Raw genomic sequence first — 16,050 nt, forward strand, 5'->3', positions numbered from 1 at the left:
TCCTGGGTATCTGTTATTCTATATATAAACCCGCCGAACCCTCGATTAGATTCCAGCCTGTAACTCACTCCCAGGTATCTGTTATTCTATATATAAACCCCCCTGAACCCCTCGATTAGATTCCAGCCTGTAACTCACTCCCGGGTATCTGTTATTCTATATATAAACCCCCCTGAACCCCTCGATTAGATTCCAGCCTGTAACTCACTCCCGGGTATCTGTTATTCAATATATAAACCCCCCGAACCCCTCGATTAGATTCCAGCCTGTAACTCACTCCCGGGTATCTGTTATTCAATATATAAACCCCCCGAACCCCTCGATTAGATTCCAGCCTGTAACTCACTCCCAGGTATCTGTTATTCTATATATAAACCCCCTGAACCCCTCGATTAGATTCCAGCCTGTAACTCACTCCTGGGTATATACCACAAAAGTGTCTTGTTTTAAACTGAAGGATTTTCACTGTGCATGACAGATACACCAACAGTCCCAGGGTGACGTTACACGGTAGCAAACAAGCCCATGCCCCCACGCTGCTGGTAACAGCTTGTTTACTCTGACATTCATAGTGTCCCATAAGAACGTAAGAAATATGAGCAGATGTCGTCCAGACAGCCCCTCGAGCCTGCTCCGCCATTCAATAAGATCACGGCTGATCATCGACCTCAACTCCACTTTCCCGCCTGATCCCCATATCCCTCGATTCCCCCCTTGATTCCAAAAATCTCTCGATCTCGGCCTTGAATATACTCAACGACTGAGCCTCCACAGCCCTCTGGGGCAGAGAATTCCAAAGATTCACCGCCCTCTGAGTGAAGAAATTCCTCCTCATCTCAGTCCTCAATGGCCGACCCCTTATCCTGAGACTGTGACCCCTGGTTCGAGACTCTCCAGCCCAGGGGGGAAACAGCCTCTCAGCATCTACCTTGTCAAGCCCTCTCAGAATCATACACGTTTCAATGAGATCACCTCTCATTCTTCTACACTCCAGAGAGTACAGGCCGAGCAGGCTCAGCCCGGGGGAGTAAACACGGTGCCAGCAGCTGGGTGTGGGCCGTGGGCCTGTTTGCTTACACTATGATGGCACCCTGGGACTAGGAGCACCTGGCTATGCAGTGCAAATCCCTCAGGTAACCTGGGCTGTCACTGCGCGAGCCCTCGTGCGAGGCAGATTGTCTGGTCAAGTATCAGAGAGCCTTGCAGCACAGCAGACAGCCTTTCGGCCCATCGGGCCTGTGCTGGCCCTTGTGAAGGGGCGACCCCTCAGTCCCGCCCAATGGTGGTGAAAGGGCTGCGCAGCACCGTAACTAAACTAAAGGGACCACTGGTCTGCACCCATTCCTCTCATTCCTCCCATTGCAGCTGATTTCACCCTCGCACCGCCACTACAGGCCCAGACCCCGGGGCGGAGAGAGAGAGAGGGGGGGGGAAAGAGAGAGAGGGGGGGGGGAAGAGAGAGAGGGGGGTGGGGGAAGAGAGAGAGGGGGGTGGGGGAAGAGAGAGAGGGGGGGGGAAGAGAGAGAGAGTGGGTGGGGAAGAGAGAGAGTGGGGGAAGAGAGAGAGAGGGGGTAAGAGAGAGAGAGGGGGGGAAGAGAGAGAGAGGGGGGAAGAGAGAGAGGGGGGGGAAGAGAGAGAGGGGGGGGAAGAGAGAGAGGGGGGAAGAGAGAGGGGGGAAGAGAGAGAGAGGGGGGGAAGAGAGAGAGGGGGGAAGAGAGAGAGAGGGGGGAAGAGAGAGAGAGGGGGGAAGAGAGAGAGAGAGGGGGGGAAGAGAGAGAGAGAGGGGGGAAGAGAGAGAGAGGGGGGGAAGAGAGAGAGAGGGGGGGAAGAGAGAGAGAGAGGGGGGAAGAGAGAGAGAGAGGGGGGAAGAGAGAGAGAGAGGGGGGAAGAGAGAGAGGGGGGAAGAGAGAGAGAGGGGGGAAGAGAGAGAGAGGGGGGAAGAGAGAGAGAGGGGGGAAGAGAGAGAGAGGGGGGAAGAGAGAGAGAGGGGGGAAGAGAGAGAGAGGGGGGGAAGAGAGAGAGAGGGGGGGAAGAGAGAGAGAGGGGGGGGGAAGAGAGAGAGAGGGGGGGGAAGAGAGAGAGAGGGGGGAAGAGAGAGAGAGGGGGGGAAGGAAAGAGAGAGAGGGGGAAGAGAGAGAGAGGGGGGAAGAGAGAGAGAGGGGGGAAGAGAGAGAGAGGGGGGAAGAGAGAGAGAGGGGGGAAGAGAGAGAGAGGGGGAAGAGAGAGAGAGGGGGGAAGAGAGAGAGAGGGGGGAAGAGAGAGAGAGGGGGAAGAGAGAGAGAGGGGGAAGAGAGAGAGAGGGGGAAGAGAGAGAGAGGGGGGAAGAGAGAGAGAGGGGGGAAGAGAGAGAGAGGGGGAAGAGAGAGAGGGGGGGAAGAGAGAGAGAGGGGGAAGAGAGAGAGAGGGGGGGAAGAGAGAGAGAGGGGGGGAAGAGAGAGAGAGGGGGGGAAGAGAGAGAGAGGGGGGGAAGAGAGAGAGAGGGGGGGAAGAGAGAGAGAGGGGGGGAAGAGAGAGAGAGGGGGGGAAGAGAGAGAGAGGGGGGGAAGAGAGAGAGAGGGGGGGAAGAGAGAGAGAGGGGGGGAAGAGAGAGAGAGGGGGGGAAGAGAGAGAGAGGGGGGGAAGAGAGAGAGGGGGGGAAGAGAGAGAGGGGGGGAAGAGAGAGAGGGGGGGGAAAGAGAGAGAGAGGGGGGGAAGAGAGAGGGGGGGGAAGAGAGAGAGGGGGGGGAAGAGAGAGAGAGAGGGGGGGGGGAAGAGAGAGAGAGAGAGGGGGGGGAAGAGAGAGAGAGAGGGGGGGAGAGAGAGAGAGGGGGGGGGGGAGAGAGAGAGACCGAGAGAGAGAGGGGGGAGGGAGAGACCGAGAGAGAGAGACAGAGACAGAGAGAGAGAGACAGACAGAGAGACAGAGAGACTCTTGGGTCTAGTGTGGTGGATTATACAATCACTGACCTGGACCCCTGCGATATCAACGCATTCACTGTCAGGCAGCAATCCCCCCTCTCAGACCATAAACAAATAAATGTGTACCTTAAACTTTCTGCCCAAACTACAGACACAAAAAAGGAACCCAGTAAGCTCCATAAACTAAACCAGACATACAGATGGGCCCCAGACAGTGGAGATAAATTCATCACAGCACTAAATTCACCTGATCTCACAAGTAAAATATCAAAATTTAAAGAAAATCTATATGAGATCACCAGAGATGGTGTAAACATGGCCATAGACGATATTAATACGATCTTCCATGAGGCAGCTGTAAAAGCCGACCTTGTGAAAAAGAGGAAACGTTACAAAAGACAAAAAAATGAGAAATGGTTTGATCACAAATGCAAAAATGCCAGAAAAGACCTGAGAAAAATATCAAACCAAAAGCATCGCCAACCAAACAACCCACACCTGCGTCGTAGATACAATGAGACCCTCAAAAGATATAAACACACCATTAGGAACAAAACACAAAACTATACCCACAAAAGACTTGAAGAAATTGAAACCTCCATTAATCCAAATCAATTCTGGGATATGTGGAATAACCCAAGTACAACACAATTGCAAGCATTACCAATCCAAGATGATGACATCTGGAGAACACATTTTGAAAACCTCTACAAAGACATCCCAGTAAACAAATCAAACACAAGTCAACATCATGTCACAGAAAAACTCCACACATTAGAAGTAACAATTAAAGACAACCAAAACCCTCTGGACTCCCCAATCACTTGGAAAGAACTTGCCACAAAAACAAAATCTCTCCACCTAAAGAAAGCCTGTGGTCCAGACAACATCAAAAATGAAATGCTCAAGTTCAGCACTATGGAGATGCAGGGTGCGGTACTCAAGTTATTCAACATCATATTACGTTCGGGCTGTTTTCCAGATATCTGGTGCCAAGTACTCATCTCTCCCATATATAAAAGTGGAAACAAATCAGACCCAAACAACTACCGTGGCATCTGTGTCAACAGATATCTAGGGAAGTTATTCTGCAGTATTCTAAATAGCAGATTACTGGATTTTCTTAATAAACATAATATCCTTAGAAAAAATCAAATAGGCTTTCTTCCAAAACACCGCACCACCGACCATATCTATACCCGTCACACTCTCATTGAAAAACATATACACCAAACAAAAAATGGGAAAATATTCGCTTGTTTCATTGACTTCAAGAAAGCCTTTGACTCTATTTGGCACAAAGGGCTCTATTACAAACTTCTTCAGTGTGGAATAGGGGGCAAAGTCTATGACCTTATTAAATCGATGTCATAGAGTTATACAGCACGGATAGAGGCCCTTCGGCCCATCGTGTCCGCGCCGGCCATCACGCCCTGTCTAATCTAATCCCATATTCCAGCATTTGGTCCGTAGCCTTGTATGCTATGGCATTTCAAGTGCTCATCCAAATGCGTCTTGAATGTTGTGAGGGTTCCAGCCTCCACAACCCTTCCGGGCAGTGAGTTCCAGACTCCAACCACCCTCTGGGTGAAAAAGTTCTTTCTCAAATCCCCTCTAAACCTCCCGCCCTTTACCTTGAATCTGTGCCCCCTAGTTATTGACCCTTCTACTAAGGGAAAAAGCTCCTTAGTATCCATCCTATCTATGCCCCTCATAATTTTGTACACCTCAATCATGTCCCCCCTCAGCCTCCTCTGCTCCAAGGAAAACAAACCCAATCTGCCCAGTCTCTCTTCATAGCTGAAGCGTTCCAGCCCTGGTAGCATCCTGGTGAATCTCCTCTGCACCCTCTCCAAAGCTATCACATCCTTCCTGTAGTGTGGCGACCAGAACTGTACACAGTATTCCAGCTGTGGCCTAACCAGTGTTTTATACAGCTCCATCATAACCTCCTTGCTCTTATATTCTATGCCTCGGCTAACGAAGGCAAGTATCCCATATGCCTTTTTTACCACCTTATCCACCTGTTCTGCCGCCTTCAGGGATCTGTGTACTTGCACACCCAGATCCCTCTGACCCTCCGTCTTGCCTAGGGTCTTACCATTCATTGTGTATTCCCTTGCCTTGTTAGTCCCCCCAAAGTGCATCACCTCGCACTTTTCCGGGTTAAATTCCATTTGCCACTGTTCCGCCCATCTGACCAACCCATCGATATCGTCCTGCAGACTGAGACTACCCTCCTCGCTATTTACCACCCTACCAAATTTTGTATCATCCGCGAACTTACTGATCATACCTTTTACATTCATATCCAAGTCATTAATATAGACCACAAACAGCAAGGGACCCAGCACCGATCCCTGTGGTACCCCACTGGCCACAGGCTTCCAGTCACAAAAACAACCTTCGACCATCACCCTCTGCCTTCTGCCACTAAGCCAGTTTTGTATCCAACATGCCAAGGCACCCTGGATTCCATGGGCTCTTACCTTCTTGACCCTCTGAAAAATGAATGCGGTGTCAAAATTGGAGACAAACGCACCGGTTTCTTCACCCAGAGAAGAGGCGTCCGGCAGGGTTGCAACTTGAGTCCGACCCTGTTCAACATATACATAAATGAGTTAGCAGACAAGCTGGAGCAAAGCGAGTCACCGGGTCTCTGTCTCCTGGATGAGGAAGTGAGGTCCCTGTTCTATGCGGACGACCTGGTTCTGCTGTCTCCCACAGAACAGGGATGACAGCAACATGTAGACCTACTCGACAAATACTGCCAAAATTGGGCCCTGACAGTAAATCTAAAGAAAACCAACATCATGATTTTTCAAAAAAGGCCCAGATGTCAGGAAAACAAATACCAGTTTACTCTCAGTGATACCATCATAGGACACACTATGAGCTACACTTACCTTGGTCTAACCATTACAGCATCAGGGAGCTTCAACATAGCAGTGAATGCACTAAAAGAAAAAGCCCGAAGAGCCCTATATGCAATAAAAAGAAAATTCTACAACATCCAAATTCCAATCAAAATCTGGCTCAAAATATTTGATAGTATAATCCTGCCCATTGCGCTGTATGGTAGTGAAGTATGGGGCCCACTCAATCACCATAGCTACACTAAATGGGAAAAACACACAATAGAAGCCCTACATGCAGAATTTTGCCGAAGCATTCTTTGCACCCAAAGGAAAACACCAACAAATGCATGCAGAGCCGAACTAGGCAGATACCCACTGATAATAAACATCCAAAAACGAGCACTAAACTTTCTAAATCACCTCAAATCTAGTTCCCCAGACACCCTTCATTTTAAAGCCCTCCAGACCCAAGAGCTAAACCCAGAAACGAGTCCCCTGAGTCAGTTGTTACTGAAACTAAGTTCTCCTACCCAGCCGGACCCTGACCAGTCCCAGACCAACACTGCTCCCCAAACACCAATCCGAGTGAACCAAATCATTAAACAATGCAAAGAAACCTACCTGGAACATTGGAACAAAATAACCAAAAGCCAAAGCAGATTAGAATGCTACCGGGCCCTAAAAAGAGAATATAAACTGGCAGACTATCTCTCGACCATCAGAGACACAAAACAGAGACAGACCCTCACCAGGTACAGACTAAGCGACCACCAACTGGCAATTGAAAAAGGAAGATACAAGAAATCCTGGCAGCCTAGAAAGAATAGAATATGTGATCAATGTCTGGCCGGCGAGGTTGAGACAGAGGTGCATTTCCTCCTAAAATGAGAAAAATTCAACACATCAAGAAACATATTATTTGACAAGCTCAGCCAAACAACCCCAGATTTCAAGGAACTGGATGACCTGTCAAAATTAAGATTAGTCCTGGGAGAAGGAGACAGACCATACCTTGGTGCCAAATATGTAACAACATGTCACAACCTGAGGACTGTTTAAAATTAATACTGAATGTACCCAATGATGTACAAAGACTGTTTAAATTAATATTGTTTAAAGTAATATTGTATGTACCCAACGAAGGTCAGAATTGTTTGACACCTACAGAATGTTGGAAAACTGTACTTTTTGTTAGGTAAGCTTTGGCAATATGGTTCCCTGTAAACTTTCATGCCAATAAAGCATTTGAATTGAATTGAATTGAGAGAGAGAGAGAGAGAGAAGTGAAATCCCTGTTCTATGCGGACGACCTGGTTCTGCTGTCTCCCACAGAACAGGGATTACAGCAACAACTAGACCTACTCGACAAATACTGCCAAAATTGGGCTCTAACAGTAAATCTAAAGAAAACCAACATCATGATTTTTCAAAAAAGGCCCAGATGTCAGGAAAACAAATACCAGTTTACCCTCAGTGATATCACTATAGGACACACTATGAGCTACACCTACCTTGGTCTAACTATTACAGCATCAGGGAGCTTCAGCATAGCAGTGAATGCACTAAAAGAAAAAGCCCGAAGAGCCCTATATGCAATAAAAAGAAAATTCTACAACATCCAAATCCCAATCAAAATCTGGCTCAAAATATTTGACAGCATAATCCTGCCCATTGCACTGTACGGTAGTGAAGTATGGGGCCCGCTAAATCACCAAAGCTACACTAAATGGGAAAAACATACAATAGAAGCCCTACATGCAGAATTCTGCCGAAGCATCCTTCGCACCCAAAGGAAAACGCCAACAAATGCATGCAGAGCCGAACTAGGCAGATACCCACTGATAATAAACATCCAAAAACGAGCACTAAACTTCCTAAATCACCTCAAATCTAGCTCCCCAGACACCCTTCATTTCAAAGCCTTTCAGACCCAAGAGCTAAACCCAGAAAAGAGTCCCCTGAGTCAGCTGCTACGGAAACTAAGTACTCAGCCGGACCCTGACCAGCCCCAGACCAACACAGCCGCCCAAACACCAATCCGAGTGAACCAAATCATTAAAAAATGCAAAGAAACCTACCTGGAACATTGGAACAAAATAACCGAAAGCCAAAGCAGATTAGAATGTTACCGGGCCCTAAAAAGAGAATATAAACTGGCAGACTACCTCACGACCATCAGAGACACAAAACAGAGACAGACCCTCACCAGGTACAGACTAAGCGACCACCAACTGGAAATTGAAAAAGGCAGATACAAGAAATCCTGGCAGCCTAGAGAGAATAGAATATGCGATCAATGTCTGGCTGGCGAGGTTGAAACAGAAATGCATTTCCTCCTAAAATGCGAAAAATTCAACACATCAAGAAACATATTATTCAACAAGCTAAGCCAAACAACCCCAGATTTCAAGGAATTGGATGATCTGTCAAAATTGAGATTAGTCCTAGGAGAAGGAGACAGACCATACCTTGGGGCCAAATATGTAACAACATGTCACAACCTGAGGACTGTTTAAAATTAAGACTGTTTAAAATTAATATTGAACGTACCAAATGAAGTACAAAGACTGTTTAAAATTAATATTGTTTAAAAGTAATATTGTATGTACCCAACAAATGTCAAATCGATTGACACCTACAGAATGTTGGAAAACTGTACCTTTTTGCTATGTAAGCTTTGGCAATATGGTTCTCTGTAAACTTTCATGCCAATAAAGCATTTTAATTGGAATTGGAATTGGAGAGAGACAGACAGAGAGAGAGAGACAGAGAGAGAGAGACAGAGAGAGAGAGAGACAGACAGAGAGAGAGACAGACAGAGAGAGAGACAGACAGAGAGAGAGACAGACAGAGAGAGAGACAGAGAGAGAGACAGAGAGAGAGACAGAGACAGAGAGACAGAGACAGAGAGACAGAGAGAGAGCGAGCGAGACGAGACAGAGAGAGACAGAGACAGAGACAGAGAGCGAGCGAGCGAGACAGAGAGAGACAGAGAGAGACAGAGACAGAGACAGAGAGAGAGACAGAGAGAGAGAGAGAGAGACAGAGAGACAGAGACAGAGAGACAGAGAGAGAGAGACAGAGAGAGAGAGACAGAGAGAGAGAGACAGAGAGAGAGAGACAGAGAGAGAGAGACAGAGAGAGAGAGACAGAGAGAGAGAGACAGAGAGAGAGAGACAGAGAGAGAGAGACAGAGAGAGAGAGACAGAGAGAGAGAGAGACAGAGAGAGAGAGACAGAGAGAGAGAGACAGAGAGAGAGAGCGAGCGAGCGAGACGAGACAGAGAGAGACAGAGACAGAGCCAGAGAGAGAGAGAGAGAGAGAGAGCGAGACAGAGAGCGAGCGAGACAGAGAGCGACAGAGAGAGAGAGAGACAGAGAGAGAGACAGAGACAGAGACAGAGAGACAGAGAGAGAGAGACAGAGAGAGAGAGACAGAGAGAGAGAGACAGAGAGAGAGAGACAGAGAGAGAGAGACAGAGAGAGAGAGACAGAGAGAGAGAGACAGAGAGAGAGAGAGACAGAGACAGAGACAGAGAGAGAGAGACAGAGAGAGAGACAGAGAGAGAGAGAGACAGAGAGAGAGAGAGAGACAGAGAGACAGAAAGAAATGGTTTGACCACGAATGCAAAAATGCCAGAAAAGACCTGAGAAAAATATCAAACCAAAAGCATCGCCAACCAAACAATCCGGACCTACGTACTAGATACAATGAAACCCTCAAAAGATATAAACACACCATTAGGAACAAAACACAAAACTATACCCACAAAATACTCGAAGAAATTGAAAACTCCACCAATCCAAAACAATTCTGGGAAATGTGGAATAACCTGAGTACAACACAATTGCAAGCATTACCAATCCAAGATGGCGACATCTGGAGAACACATTTTGAAAACCTCTACAAAGACATCCCAATAAACAAAACAAACCCAAGTCAACATCAGGTCACAGAAAAACTCCACACATTAGAAGCAACAATTAAAGACAACCAAAACCCTCTAGACTCCCCAATCACATGGAAAGAACTGGCCACAAAAACAAAATCTCTCCACCTAAAGAAAGCCTGTGGCCCAGACAACATCAAAAATGAAATGCTCAAGTTCAGCAATATGGAGATGCAGGGTGCGGTACTCAAATTATTCAACATCATATTACGTTCAGGCTGTTTTCCCGATATCTGGTGCCAAGGACTAATCTCCCCCATATATAAAAGCGGAAACAAATCAGACCCAAATAACTACCGCGGCATCTGTGTCAACAGTTGTCTAGGGAAGTTATTCTGCAGTATTCTAAATAGATTACTTGATTTTCTTAACAAACATAATATCCTCAGAAAAAACCAAATAGGCTTTCTTCCAAAACACCGCACCGCCGACCATATCTATACCCTTCACACCCTCATTGAAAAACATATACACCAAACAAAAAATGGGAAAATATTCGCCTGTTTCATCGACTTCAAGAAAGCCTTTGACTCTATATGGCACGAAGGGCTCTATTATAAACTTCTTCAGTGTGGAATAGGGGGCAAAGTCTATGACCTTATTAAATCAATGTATCTGAAAAACAAATGCGGGGTCAAAATTGGAGACAAACGCACCGATTTCTTCACCCAGAGAAGAGGCGTCCGACAGGGCTGCAATTTGAGCCCGACCCTGTTCAACATATACATAAATGAATTAGCAGACATGCTGGAGCAAAGCGAGTCACCAGGTCTCCGTCTCCTTGATGGAGAAGTGAAATCCCTGTTCTATGCGGACGACCTGGTTCTGCTGTCTCCCACTGAACAGGGATTACAGCAACAACTAGACCTACTCGACAAATACTGCCAAAATTGGGCTCTAACAGTAAATCTAAAGAAAACCAACATCATGATTTTTCAAAAAAGGCCCAGATGTCAGGAAAACAAATACCAATTTACCCTCAGTGATACCGCTATAGGACACACTATGAGCTACACCTACCTTGGTCCAACTATTACAGCATCAGGGAGCTTCAGCATAGCAGTGAATGCACTAAAAGAAAAAGCCCGAAGAGCCCTATATGCAATAAAAAGAAAATTCTACAACATCCAAATCCCAATCAAAATCTGGCTCAAAATATTTGACAGCATAATCCTGCCCATTGCACTGTACGGTAGTGAAGTATGGGGCCCGCTAAATCACCAAAGCTACACTAAATGGGAAAAACACACAATAGAAGCCCTACATGCAGAATTCTGCCGAAGCATCCTTCGCACCCAAAGAAAAACGCCAACAAATGCATGCAGAGCCGAACTAGGCAGATACCCACTGATAATAAACATCCAAAAACGAGCACTAAACTTCCTAAATCACCTCAAATCTAGCTCCCCAGACACCCTTCATTTCAAAGCCTTTCAGACCCAAGAGCTAAACCCAGAAAAGAGTCCCCTGAGTCAGCTGCTACTGAAACTAAGTACTCAGCCGGACCCTGACCAGCCCCAGACCAACACAGCCGTCCAAACACCAATCCGAGTGAACCAAATCATTAAACAATGCAAAGAAACCTACCTGGAACATTGGAACAAAATAACCGAAAGCCAAAGCAGATTAGAATGTTACCGGGCCCTAAAAAGAGAATATAAACTGGCAGACTACCTCACGACCATCAGAGACACAAAACAGAGACAGACCCTCACCAGGTACAGACTAAGCGACCACCAACTGGAAATTGAAAAAGGCAGATACAAGAAATCCTGGCAGCCTAGAGAGAATAGAATATGCGATCAATGTCTGGCCGGCGAGGTTGAAACAGAGATGCATTTCCTCCTAAAATGCGAAAAATTCAACACATCAAGAAACATATTATTCAACAAGCTAAGCCAAACAACCCCAGATTTCAAGGAATTGGATGACCTGTCAAAATTGAGATTAGTCCTGGGAGAAGGAGACAGACCATACCTTGGGGCCAAATATGTAACAACATGTCACAACCTGAGGACTGTTTAAAAGTAAGACTGTTTAAAATTAATATTGTTTAAAAGTAATATTGTATGTACCCAACAAATGTCAAATCGATTGACACCTACAGAATGTTGGAAAACTGTACCTTTTTGCTATGTAAGCTTTGGCAATATGGTTCTCTGTAAACTTTCATGCCAATAAAGCATTTGAATTGGAATTGGAATTGGACAGAGAGAGAGAGAGAGAGAGAGAGACAGAGACAGAGACAGAGAGAGAGACAGAGAGAGAGACAGAGAGAGAGAGAGAGAGAGAGAGACAGAGACAGAGACAGAGACAGAGACAGAGAGAGAGACAGAGAGAGAGAGACAGAGAGAGAGAGAGAGAGACACAGACAGAGGGAGGGAGGGTGAGCCCCCTCCCCTGATCACGCGAGCCCCAGGCTTGTAGGCCGCGGCGGCTGGTGCCGGGGAGCCGCCCCGGATTTTCCTCCTCCGGCCGCAGATCGCTCCATCAATCGGCCTGTGTGTGCCCAGTGCCGCCGCTGCCCGCGCCATGAGGCGAGGCCTGGCCCGGGGGCCGCAGGTTTGCCCGGGGCCACATTACCCACCCTGCCGCTGTATCTCTCCGTCTCTCTGCAGCTCCGCTCCGATCCGCTCCCGCCGCTGTCCCGGCACCGACTGAGGCCCGGCCCGGCCCGCCGCCGCGCGGGGGGGGCGTGGTCACACCCTGCTGGCCAATCAGCCGCCGGGTGGGCCGCGCCGCCGACCAATCGGCTCGCAGCTCGCTCCCTCGCACTCCAATCCTTCCCCCCGGTGTGTCAATCAACGCTGGGACCCCGCCCTTTCGGCCAGTTGTCTTCCAATCAGCGCCGGAGCTCTGCCTCCCTCGTCACTCCACTCCCCGCCCCCTCGTCTCGGGATATGACAATCAACGCTGGAACCACGCCCCTTCTCTCCTGGTCCCGCCCCTCACCACCTGTCACAAAGGGTCTGTAACACCGCCCCCTCCTCTGTCACTCAGGGTCTGTAACCCCGCCCCTCCTCTGTCACTCAGGGTCTGTAACCCCGCCCCTCCTCTGTCACTCAGGGTCTGTAACCCCGCCCCTCCTCTGTCACTCAGGGTCTGTAACCCCGCCCCTCCTCTGTCACTCATGGTATGTAACCCCGCCCCCTCACCACCTGTCACTCATGGTATGTCACCCCGCCCCCCTCACCACCTGTCACTCATGGTATGTCACCCCGCCCCCCTCACCACCTGTCACTCATGGTATGTAACCCCGCCCCCTCACCACCTGTCACTCATGGTATGTCACCCCGCCCCCCTCACCACCTGTCACTCATGGTATGTCACCCCGCCCCCCTCACCACCTGTCACTCATGGTATGTAACCCCGCCCCCTCACCACCTGTCACTCATGGTATGTAACCCCGCCCCTCCTCTGTCACTCAGGTTCTGTAACCCCGCCCCCTCACCACCTGTCACTCATGGTATGTAACCCCGCCCCCCCCTCACCACCTGTCACTCATGGTATGTAACCCCGCCCCCTCACCACCTGTCACTCATGGTATGTAACCCCGCCCCCTCACCACCTGTCACTCATGGTATGTAACCCCGCCCCCCTCACCACCTGTCACTCAGGGTCTGTAACCCCGCCACCTCACCACCTGTCACTCATGGTATGTAACCCCGCCCCCTCACCACCTGTCACTCAGGGTCTGTAACCCCGCCCCCCTCACCACCTGTCACTCAGGGTCTGTAACCCCGCCCCCCTCACCACCTGTCACTCAGGGTCTGTAACCCCGCCCCCTCACCATCTGTCACTCAGGGTATGTAACCCCGCCCCTCCTCTGTCACTCAGGGTCTGTAACCCCGCCCCCTCACCACCTGCCACTCAGGGTAACCCCGCCCCCTCACCACCTGTCACTCATGGTATGTAACCCCGCCCCCCTCACCACCTGTCACTCAGGGTCTGTAACCCCGCCCCCTCACCATCTGTCACTCAGGGTATGTAACCCCGCCCCTCCTCTGTCACTCAGGGTCTGTAACCCCGCCCCCTCACCACCTGCCACTCAGGGTCTGTAACCCCGCCCCCTCACCACCTGTCACTCAGGGTCTGTAACCTCGCCCCCTCACCACCTGTCACTCATGGTATGTCACCCCGCCCCCCTCACCACCTGTCACTCAGGGTCTGTAACCCCGCCCCTCCTCTGTCACTCAGGGTATGTAACCCCGCCCCCTCACCACCTGTCACTCATGGTATGTAACCCCGCCCCTCCTCTGTCACTCAGGGTCTGTAACCCCGCCCCCTCACCACCTGTCACTCATGGTATGTAACCCCGCCCCCCTCACCACCTGTCACTCAGGGTCTGTAACCCCGCCCCCTCACCATCTGTCACTCATGGTATGTAACCCCGCCCCTCCTCTGTCACTCAGGGTCTGTAACCCCGCCCCCTCACCACCTGCCACTCAGGGTCTGTAACCCCGCCCCCTCACCACCTGTCACTCAGGGTCTGTAACCCCGCCCCCTCACCACCTGCCACTCAGGGTCTGTAACCCCGCCCCCTCACCACCTGTCACTCAGGGTCTGTAACCCCGCCCCTCCTCTGTCACTCAGGGTATGTAACCCCGCCCCCTCACCACCTGTCACTCATGGTATGTAACCCCGCCCCTCCTGTCACTCAGGGTCTGTAACCCCGCCCCCTCACCACCTGTCACTCATGGTATGTAACCCCGCCCCCTCACCACCTGTCACTCAGGGTCTGTAACCCCGCCCCCTCACCACCTGTCACTCATGGTATGTAACCCCGCCCCCCTCACCACCTGTCACTCATGGTATGTAACCCCGCCCCCTCACCACCTGTCACTCATGGTATGTAACCCCGCCCCCTCACCACCTGTCACTCATGGTATGTAACCCCGCCCCCTCACCACCTGTCACTCAGGGTCTGTAACCCCGCCCCTCCTCTGTCACTCATGGTATGTAACCCCGCCCCCTCACCACCTGCCACTCATGGTATGTAACCCCGCCCCTCCTCTGTCACTCAGGGTATGTAACCCCGCCCCCTCACCACCTGTCACTCATGGTATGTAACCCCGCCCCCTCACCACCTGTCACTCATGGTATGTAACCCCGCCCCTCCTGTCACTCAGGGTATGTAATCCCGCCCCCTCACCACCTGTCACTCATGGTATGTAACCCCGCCCCTCCGCTGTCACTCAGGGTCTGTGTTGAGTCTGTGTTTACAAGTGCAGTTATGATGAATAACAGGACACAGACAACAGAAGTAAGTAAACAGATCTTTAGTGATTGAGGGTCAAGGCGGGAACTGAGGTACACTTTGCTCCGCAGGGTTTATATACCGGTGTGGTCACCACTGGTACTACAATGTACAGGAGCCATTAAAAAGTAGTCCATCACTTTAAGGTATCCTCTTAAGGTAGTACAGGTTACATACACTACAATTCCTCCCTTTTTAGCTTAACAGTGGACACCCCAATTAATACACTACATGAATAATACACATATATACAATTTACACACAAGAACTGTTCAAAGATTCAGTCTCTGAGGAGGCCTCCTGATCCGGCCCGGATAACGCTTTTCAGGGATCTCTGGTTCCCGTTGCTGGGGTGACTCATCCAATTGATCTCCTATGGATTCAACATCATCCAATACGTTCGAGTCTGAGGTAGATGCTACAGGCTCAATAAGTTCTTCAACTGGTGTCTCTGCCGCAGACATGGGGTCGACCCTTGTTCTCGATTCCACAAGTTGGTCAGCATGACGTCGTATTACATTCTCTCCAACGTCTACCGTGTACATCAAAGGTCCCTGTTGTGCACAAATTGTTCCAGGTTGCCATTTATCATCCCTATAGTCCCTGGCCATCACTGGTTGTCCTATTTCAAAACTACGAGTGGCCTTTTTATTTACATGCTGGAATTGCTTGTTTTCGACTTCCCGTCGCACATTGGGTTTTAACAAATCCAACCGGGACCGCAACCTTCTGTTATAGAACATTATGGCAGGGCTTTGATTTGTCACTGCATGCGTGGCGTTTCGATACGCCATTAGGAAATTGTCCACCTTGTGTTGTAGTGGAATATGATCTTCACTCATGGCCTTTATTGCCTTTTTGAACGTTTGTACAAATCTCTCTGCCAACCCATTTGTAGCCGGATGATATGGGGCAGATGTATAGTGTTTCACCCCATTCTTTTTCATGAATTTCTGGAATTCTTCTGACACGAACTGTGGTCCGTTGTCTGAGGTCAATGATCTCATCTGGATGCAAAAGCGACTGGCCTTTCCGAGCCATCTGGAAACTTATGTGAGAGCACTGCCCCGGTACCATATGGAGATGCA

Source organism: Somniosus microcephalus, unplaced genomic scaffold, assembly GCF_052327205.1.
Source record: "Somniosus microcephalus isolate GS21.2 unplaced genomic scaffold, FLI_Smic_1.0 unresolved_chr9, whole genome shotgun sequence".
Taxonomy (NCBI): domain Eukaryota; kingdom Metazoa; phylum Chordata; class Chondrichthyes; order Squaliformes; family Somniosidae; genus Somniosus; species Somniosus microcephalus.